The following is a 9,577-nucleotide window of genomic DNA, read 5'->3' on the forward strand; positions in this document are numbered from 1 at the left end:
TGTTTAGTCATTAAATCCCTGAGGTGGGTTACCTCAGTTTCCCTTCTTATACAGCAGACCAAGTTTATAACGTTTTTCCTGCTGTGTTAAGCTTTAAGTTTATTTACAGGTAATAGCTGAGAAGCATCATTACCATATGACCTTAAAGGATTTTTCCAAAAATCATACACACTATACATTGTTACAGGGGTACTTATTATCGTTAAATTTATTAAAATTATCTTGTTATACCATGCCTTTTATTTAGACAATTTGTTTGCTGACCAGATGTGTCCTTTCTATGCAGCTCCTTTGTGCTGCTAGTTCTTTCCTTCCTTTATCATTTAGGTAATTTGCATTTTCACAGACGCTTCCTGCTTTTGGATTTAAAGCCATCAGCAGCTCAGAGACTCTATCTTAAAAGGTTTCAGAGTAACAGCCGTGTTAGTCTGTATTCGCAAAAAGAAAAGGAGTACTTGTGGCACCTTAGAGACTAACCAATTTATTTGAGCATGAGCTGATGAAGTGAACTGTAGCTCACGAAAGCTCATGCTCAAATAAATTGGTTAGTCTCTAAGGTGCCACAAGTACTCCTTTTCTTTTATCTTAAAAGGGACACAATCAACTTTCACCAGAGTTTTGATTACTTTTAACTTCTGCTTCCAAAACACACAGCAATCTGAAAAAGAAAACCCAACCTATCCTGACTCCCTTTGGAGCCCTAATAGCATTTTAATTAAGTAGCATGGTATGTTTGCATTTCTTTTGCCCCTTCTACAATGTACCCTACACATGTGCTGGGGCAAATGCACATTCCTTCCATAGTTTAACTTCTATAACATTATCCATATCCATTTTTTTACATAAGGTGTAACTATTTCTTTTTTTTTTTTGCTTACAGAGTTTTCATGCAGCTTTATCAAAGTGACAGTCTGATTACTCAGAGCCATTTTAAGGCTCAGTGTTTCTAACATTGCTTCTTTTTGTTTTGTGCACCTCACCCCTGCTGTTGCTTCAGAGGGGCACTGTCTTTTTTAATTTATTTTTTTTCTACAGCTCTCATCTGCTATTTTGTTACAAAAACAAACAAACAAAAAGAATCCAGAATTTTTTTTTCCTGATTTTGACTGCCCTGCTGCAGCCACAACTTAAAAACATTTTAAATTTTGTAAAGCATTGAGTTACCTTTTAAGGGTTAAATGTCAAATCCCAAAGCCAAACAACAGTAATTACCTGTGTCTAGCAAAAAGGGTCTGTCAGTTTTGCAACTTTGAATTAAAGAGTCAAATGGATTTTTAGTGGCATTATTTAAAACAAAAACAAAACCAATTGGTCCTTAGAACTTTACATATTTACACACACACAGATAGATACATACACATTTTCTTTTCCTTAACATCCCTTCCACACTGCTGTTTTTTTACATCTTACATTCCCTTTATACATTTGAGGCAGCTAAGTTCCCACAGAACCCTCTTATGTTCTTTTAGCAAAGAACATAAGACTAAATTGACTAGACTATTTGACGTGACTAAATTGTCCAGTCAAATGATTTTAATCAGATAGTTTATTTTTGCCTGGCTAATTTACAGACATTCCTTTGGAAAAGGGCTCATTTTTCCTTCAGAATGGCTGCAAAGAAACCAAGAATGCTCTTCCTCTAACACTTTTCCTTTTTAACATTTTCACAAAGCTTAGCTGCTTAATTCCCTCCAGCCTCTGCAGAGTTAACTTTTTTACTCTCTTTTCTCTTTGTAATTATGCCTGGGGGTGCCGTACATAGGACCTTCTCCCCCTTTACCTGCGTCCCTCCAGCCTCTGCAGAGTTAACTTTTTCACTCTTTTTGTATTCCTGGAGTGCCTCTTTCACTATTTTCAGCTGGCTTTGGGTATTTGTAGCCAGTACCTTCCAATTGTCTGCTCCCTTTTCCGTTTGTGCCTTTTCCTCTTCACATGAAGACAAGCAGAGGGAAGAATCCTTACATGCCTCCCACAACAACCAAATTGCTGCTGCATCTCTTTTGGCAGCACTAGAAGGTTTGTATATGAGGATATACTGAGCCAATCTATCCTCTAGGTCCGAAATAGTGCAGACATCAGCTAGGGCTTGTTTAGTCCAAGGACTGTGCCCAAATTTTTGAAGGATTTGTTTAAAAGGTGTAACTTTTTTTTTTTAAACAAAAGGTGAGGTTGGAGTTCTTTCTGACTCCATTCCTCCTTCTGGTACTGGCTTACCCTGTTTTCTTTTAAACATCTTAACATGGATATTTCAATCTCTTTCTCACTCCTGGTATTACTTAGCAAGTGACATAGCCTAGATTCTGAAATCTTAGCTTAATGTATGCGTTTTTCCCCTGCTACCCTCCTGGAGGCCAGCAGGTCCCCTGCTACCCTCCCGGAGGCCAGCAGGTCCCCTGCTACCTTCCCGGAGGCCAGCAGTTCTGGTTAACCTAATAGAAATGCCTAGCTCAACAGAGTTGGCGGTGTGCACACCAATATTTACAATAACTGAGGTTTTTTACCAATATTCACCCTTTCGCAATTCTCCACCAAAATGTTATACCAATAAGATAAAAACCAGCAGGATCTTATTAAAGGGAAAAAGGCAAAATACCACATTTATTGTGTATACAGAAAGAATCATAGTAAGCAGTTAGTTATAGCTATAACATTCCATTCAATCTCATATTTATTCACACATTCATTCATACAAACACACACACACACAGGTTCTGCAAGGTTGTTATCATAGTTACCAGCCTTAGAGTTGCTCATGCCAAGCCACTGGCCAGGTGGCCTGGACACGAGGAGGGAGCAGGGCCTTGTCAGATGCTCATCTGATACTTCTGGAAGTTGGTTTGCAGAATCAGACCCCAAAGTTCTCACTTTCTAGAGTCTATTTTTATAGGAATTTCTTCCTATGCCAGTCTATGGGAATTGCTTCATCATGCTGTTGCTGAATCAATCAGCAGATAGCACATTCCTGACGGCTCCACGCTGCCAGATGTTATCTTGTTCTTTGGTTCTCCCATTCTTGAGGCTGTTGGGTGGATTCCAGTCTGCCCTCCGGGGGTCCTCTGGTTATTTCCACTTGACACCTTCTTCAGCCGATGGACACTGGATTCTTAGGCTGGCACCTCCCTGATCATTCAGTTATTATCCACACCAAGCATCCATCCACATACATCCTCTATCTCTATTTTAATCACAATTGTTAATACAACAAAAGGGCGGGGAGTCTCTGGGTGCTGTTTCTGTTGTTACAGAGTATTGCTTTCAGTCTCTCTCTGTGTGAATTGCTTTGAGAACAGACTCTGTCTTAGAATGTACTAACGCAATTAGCAGCTTGCAAGTTTCACACATAGAGGGAGAGAAACAGTACCAAAAACCAAGAGACCTCTTAATTAGTAATACCCTGGAATTTAAACTATGGGGAATCAAACTCATTTGTGATTTTAATACAGAACTTCTTTAATATGATCCAACAGGAACTGTGGGATAGCTACCCACAGTGCACCGCTCCGACATTCGATGCTAGCCTTGGTACTGTGGACGCAATCTGCCGAATTCACGCACTTTAGTGGGGACACAGAAGACTGAATGTATAAAATAGCTTCCGAAAATTCAAATAGAATAATTTTGAAATAATTTCATACTGTAGACGTACCCTTAGTCTTTAAGGTGCCACCGGACTCCTTGTTGTTTAAATGACGAAGAAATTCATAATACTGCCAAGGCAGCAAAAATGCAGAAGTTTATTTCCTCTTATGTTACCATTTTTATCAACAGCAAAAAATCACCCTTAGCTAATGACTCAGTAGGAGGAAGTGTCTGTCTATGTCTCTGCCTCCAACTCCAGAGACAGCTCCAGTTAAAAATGGCACATTAGTAGGGGCTGTCTCTGCCCCTCTGACCCCCACAGTACCCGTTGCCCTGCTTGGGGAGGGGCTGGCTCTGCCCCTTTCCCCCCACACCTCCCTTTGTCCCACATAGGGAGGGAGCTCCAAGGGTATGTCTACACTGCAATAAAACTCCTGTGTCTGGCCCAGGTCAGCTGGGCTATAAAATTGCAGTGTAGACGTTTGGGCTTGGGCTGGAGCCCGGGATCTGGGACCCTCCCCCTGAACCCAAATGTCTACACTGCAATTTTTCAGCCACACGAGCCCAAGTCACATGACCTGGGCCAGCCACGTGTATTTTATTGCAGTGTAGACATACCCTTACTATCTCCACCCAACCGCTCCACATTTCTCATCTGTCTTGTCCTGTTCTCTCTTGTCCTGTTCCTCTGCCTGTCCTCTTCTATCTTGCCTGCCTGTCCTGTCTCTCCGTCTGATCTCCCTTTTATTGTCTGTTTGACGTCTGTCCGTTTGTCGCTCCATCTGTCCTCTCTCATCCTGCCTATGCCCTGTGCAATCTCCTTCCATTGCTGTGCCCCTGCCCATTGTCCCACCCTGCCTTTCTGCAGACACACCTCTTGCCACTCACAGGCCAACCCCACTGCTTGGCCCTGGTGCCCTCTCTGCATAGGACTCAGGGTGGCACTGTTGGAGGTTGCCTGAGGGATCAAGAGGAAACAAAGCTACTGGCTTAAGTCAGAAACCAAAAAAGGGAACTGAAAGGGTGGGGTTAGCTCTCAGTGGCCTTCCTTCCTCCCTCTCAGCTCTCTGTGAGAATGAGTCGCCTGCTGCCATTCCTATCACTTGCAGACCACCCCTGCATTTCAAACCAGCTGTCCACTGGCTGCTCCGGAGTCTGAATGCTACTGGGAAGCCACCCTCAGTGAAGAGAGCCATCTCTGAGGCAGGCGCATGGAGGAGTGACAGAAGATCATCAGTAAGTCTCTGGAGAATCATTGGACCCTTTTGGGTGTGTGGAGGGGAGGTGATGAGGGTTGAGAGGGCGGCTGCTGTGCGTTGCACTGAGACTGGGAGGGGAGTGTCCAACATGTGCCACATGGAGTAAGTAGAGAAGGACATGCTTGGGAGCAATGCTCAGCAAGGGGTGTGGTATCCAGAAGGGAGGAGGAGCGGGTGTGAAGGCCATCATCAGTTCATAACCAATGTGCCAGACAGGTGGAGTGACTGTGAAGGGTGGCTGCACAGTGTGACATGGAGCAACATGAGATACAGGATTGGAAAGTGTCTGGAAGTCTCATGGGCTACACAGGGGGATCTCATAGACCATGGAGCGTTAGAAGACACCTAGAGATCACCCAGGGTGAGAGCCCATCCAGGGCCTGCACCCAAGGCCAGAGTCTACAAGGGGTCAGAGTCCATAGGGTTAGGACTTGGGGAGGGCAGGGGTAGGGGGAAGTCACACACAGGGTCAGAATACAGGACTGTAGGAACTGCCAAATCAGGGAAACCCAGTAGCCCATCGAGTTCAGGATTCTGCCTCTCACAGTGGACAGTGCCAGCTCCTTCTGAGGACGCTGCAATGGCCAATCGGGCAGGACCATGCCCAAAAGGGAAGTTTCTTCCTAGGCAGCTAGTCCTGAAGCAGGAGGGTGCATGACCTTTATACATGTCCATTTTAGCTTGTGGAACTGCAAATATTATTATTCACCTAAATGTCTCATACTTATTTGAATCCTACTCGGCGCTGTGCCTCAGGAATGCCTTGTGGCAACGAGTTCCCCAGGTATCAATAGCAGCAATTCACATGGGGTCAGGATTGGTCCGGGGGCTCACTGAGGCTTAGAGTCCCCATGAGGTTCACACAGTGGGTGACAGGGCCCTGATGTCCTCCCAGGCTGATAACATGGTCACTGGTGTACACAAGGGGGTCAGGGGCCAAGGAGACAGAACAAGGTGGTGGAAGTCGGGACTCCTGGTTCCACTCCCAGGTCTACCACTGAATTACTGTGTAACCTCAGGCCAGTCACTTCCTTTTGCCACGACTCAGTGTCCCATGTGGCACGATAGTGATAATGGCATGCACCCACCTTGCAGGTGTTGTCATTTATGGGTAAAGGGCTTTGAGATCCATGGCTAGAAAGTCAAGGTGGGCAAAGCATGCCTAGATGTGGCTGCCCTCACTACCCGCCCAACGTACACAACAGAACTGATCTGGAGCATCTCAGCTTCATACAGCACCACCTGCATGGCAGCAGAGACACTGCCGAGTACAGAGCATCTGCCGGGCAGGGGGCATGGGGAAGGGAGAGATGCAGAGCGGGGGAGCAGCAGGGGAGAGTACATATGGGGAAGGGTGCCCCTTGTTTCTTGTCTCCATCACCCCCTCTTTCTGGTTGTCTCTCTCCCCAAGCCTCCTGCCTCTCCTTCCCCAGTTATCAGCCTTGCACCTCCCACCTTGCCCTCCCTTTGTCCGTCTCATCTGCGCAGGCCTGCCCTGCTGATGTACCAGCCAACTGGCTGCAGCACACTGCAGGGAAGGAGGAAGCCTGGCACCCAGTCTCCAGTTTAGTATGGCTAATGGCTTTCTCCTTCTCTGGCTGGCCAGGTCCACCTGAGCTCCTCCAGCAAGGGGAGGGAGGGAGCCGACCAAGCTGAATGATGGACAGGAAAGGGTGGCTGCTTCTGTCCATCATGCCAAAATGGCACCTGTTTCTGCTAGCGAGTGGGCAGGGGCTCCAGCTCTCAATAAGGGGTTTCTTTCTAAGATACAAGACGTGCAGCTGAGTCTCAGCATAATTTGAACACTATTGTGGTTTGATGAGTAGGGTCCCAGGTGATCTGCTGCCTAGACATGATTAAATCCCGCTTCCTTGCTAAAGGAGTGTGCTAAAGTGCTGTGATCTAGCAGACGGGAGGCATTTATACCTCAGGGCTGGGCGAATCGCTGGGTGCGCTGGGCGAGTCACTGGGTGCGGCGGTACCTCAGGGCTGGGTGAGTCGCTGGGTGCGCTGGGCGAGTCGCTGAGTGCGGTGGTACCTCAGGGCTGGGCGAGTCACTGGGTGCGGCGGTACCTCAGGGCTGGGCGTGTCGCTGGGTGCGGTGGTACCTCAGGGCTGGGCGTGTCGCTGGCGGCGGTGGTACCTCAGGGCTGGGCGAGTCACTGGGTGCGGCGGTACCTCAGGGCTGGGCGTGTCGCTGGCGGCGCTGGGCGAGTCGCTGGGTGCAGCGGTACCTCAGGGCTGGGCGAGTCGCTGGGTGCGGCGGTACCTCAGGGCTGGGCGTGTCGCTGGGTGCGGTGGTACCTCAGGGCTGGGCGTGTCGCTGGGTGCGGTGGTACCTCAGGGCTGGGCGAGTCGCTGGGTGTGCTGGGCGAGTCGCTGGGTGCGGCGGTACCTCAGGGCTGGGCGAGTCGCTGGGTGCGGCGGTACCTCAGGGCTGGGTGTGTCGCTGGGTGCGGTGGTACCTCAGGGCTGGGCAAGTCGCTGGGTGCGGTGGTACCTCAGGGCTGGGCGTGTCGCTGGCGGCGCTGGGCGTGTCGCTGGGTGTGGCGGTACCTCAGGGCTGGGCGTGTCGCTGGGTGCGGTGGTACCTCAGGGCTGGGCGTGTCGCTGGCGGCGCTGGGCGAGTCGCTGGGTGCGGTGGTACCTCAGGGCTGGGCAAGTCGCTGGGTGCGGCGGTACCTCAGGGCTGGGCAAGTCGCTGGGTGCGGCGGTACCTCAGGGCTGGGCGTGTCGCTGGCGGCGCTGGGCGTGTCGCTGGCGGCGGTGGTACCTCAGGGCTGGGCATGTCGCTGGGTGCGGTGGTACCTCAGGGCTGGGCGTGTCGCTGGCGGCGCTGGGCGAGTCGCTGGGTGCGGCGGTACCTCAGGGCTGGGCGTGTCGCTGACGGCGCTGGGCAAGTCGCTGGGTGCGGCGGTACCTCAGGGCTGGGCGAGTCGCTGGGTGCGGCGGTACCTCAGGGCTGGGCGTGTCGCTGGGTGCGGCGGTACCTCAGGGCTGGGCGAGTCGCTGGGTGCGGCGGTACCTCGGGGTTGGGCGAGTCGCTGGGTGTGGCGGTACCTCGGGGCTCGGCGTGTCGCTGGGTGCGGCGGTACCTCAGGGCTGGGCGAGTCGCTGGGTGCGGCGGTACCTCGGGGCAGGGCGTCACTGGGGGTTGACAGGGCAAAGATGATACTGTGTTCGCCTTCCCCTTAGTTTTTTGGTCACTGTATTTTATTTCATTCAGTTAAGGCTCTGAAGTGCAAAGATCATTTCTTGTAAAAACTGCTTGTTCAGCTGTGAGCCTGAAGTGGCTGCTCCCCACCAAGTGAAATCAAACTGCACAGCCAGAGACACAGACAGTTGATCCCAGGACTGAGTGCTAGGTAGACTAGAGACATAAAATCGAACCCCACTGGGGAGTGACTGATTCCAGTGAGGAGATCCAGGCACAGCTGCCTCCTGAAATGGCCTGTCTTAACCCCGGACTTCTCAGAGCTCTGAACTCCGCTGTCATCATTGTTTTATCTCTGAATCCATCCCTTGCTAAAGAACCCCCACCCCATCCTGGACATTCACACTGGGGAGTTCCTTCAGACCATCTCTTGCAGCTTCCTTTCCCTGCTCCATTGCTGGTCATCGCCTGGACTCACTCAGCAAACTAGTGACTTGGCACTTGAATGGGGATCCCACCATGTGTTGGGGTCAGAAGTGGGGCTGGCAATGGGAATTACCCATCTAAGGTTAAACTGATGGAGTAGCTATATGCAGCCCCTCGCCGCCCAGGACCGCTGAGGTTGCTCTAAATTACACCAGGGGCCAGAGAGGGCCCCAAATGACCCCAGAATATGGCATGGTCCTTCCCCTTCCCCGTTCCAGCACTGAGCATAGGAATGGAGCAACTAGAATCAGGGCCTCTCTCTACTCTGCCTGCTCCAGCCCCAATCCCCAGTGTAAACCCAGCCAGCCCTGCTCTCCAACCCTCCCATCTCCTGTTACACTCCAGGGAGCCCAGCTCCACTCTGCCTTTGTTCTGTGCTCAGACCTTGTGTTTGTTCCAGGAGCCAAGCCCCAGCAGAGCAGGAATCTCTGAGTGGATCCATTTGAGAACTTGGCCCTTGCCCCTGCCCCTGGGGGCATCTCCAGTATCTTCCAGAGAGTCAGCGCTCATTGAGAGCAAACCTGGCTCCAGTTAAAGCAGCATATTTGACTGCAGAGCCTTGATGGCTGGGCTATGCAAATCCCCACAGTGGCACAGATGAGTGAGCTGGGCAGGTTCCTCTCAGGGGGGCTGAGGGCTGTAGCTCAGCTCGGCCACGTGTGTCTTACTTTCAGCACAGGGACGAGATGATCGGGGAGGAGGGGCAGTCGATGAAATCACAAAGCAGGACACTGGCACAGCTGTGTGCTGCAGGATCCCTCTGGGATTCCTGAACAAAAGCTTAGCGTCTATTAAACTTAGAAACAAACTTAGATTGCCAGGAACATGGAATCCAAAAAGCAGGCTCAGCATTTTAGCAGCTGCCACATTTTCCTGTGATCAGCCTCTGTGAAACGGCTCTTCTGCTTAGCTCTATCGCCACACTAATTGTACACAGATGCAGACTAGAACATTAGTTGAAGCAATATATTGGGCCAAATTCCACACCTGATTTCAGCTACAGTTAAGAACAGCATCCTGGTCTACCATCATTTGCTTTTTTTCCCCTGGCCCTGCTAGGCAAGAGGAACCCAGCCATTGCCATGGACCCCACATTCCT

The sequence above is a fragment of the Natator depressus genome, chromosome 9, assembly GCF_965152275.1.
Source record: "Natator depressus isolate rNatDep1 chromosome 9, rNatDep2.hap1, whole genome shotgun sequence".
Taxonomy (NCBI): Eukaryota; Metazoa; Chordata; order Testudines; family Cheloniidae; genus Natator; species Natator depressus.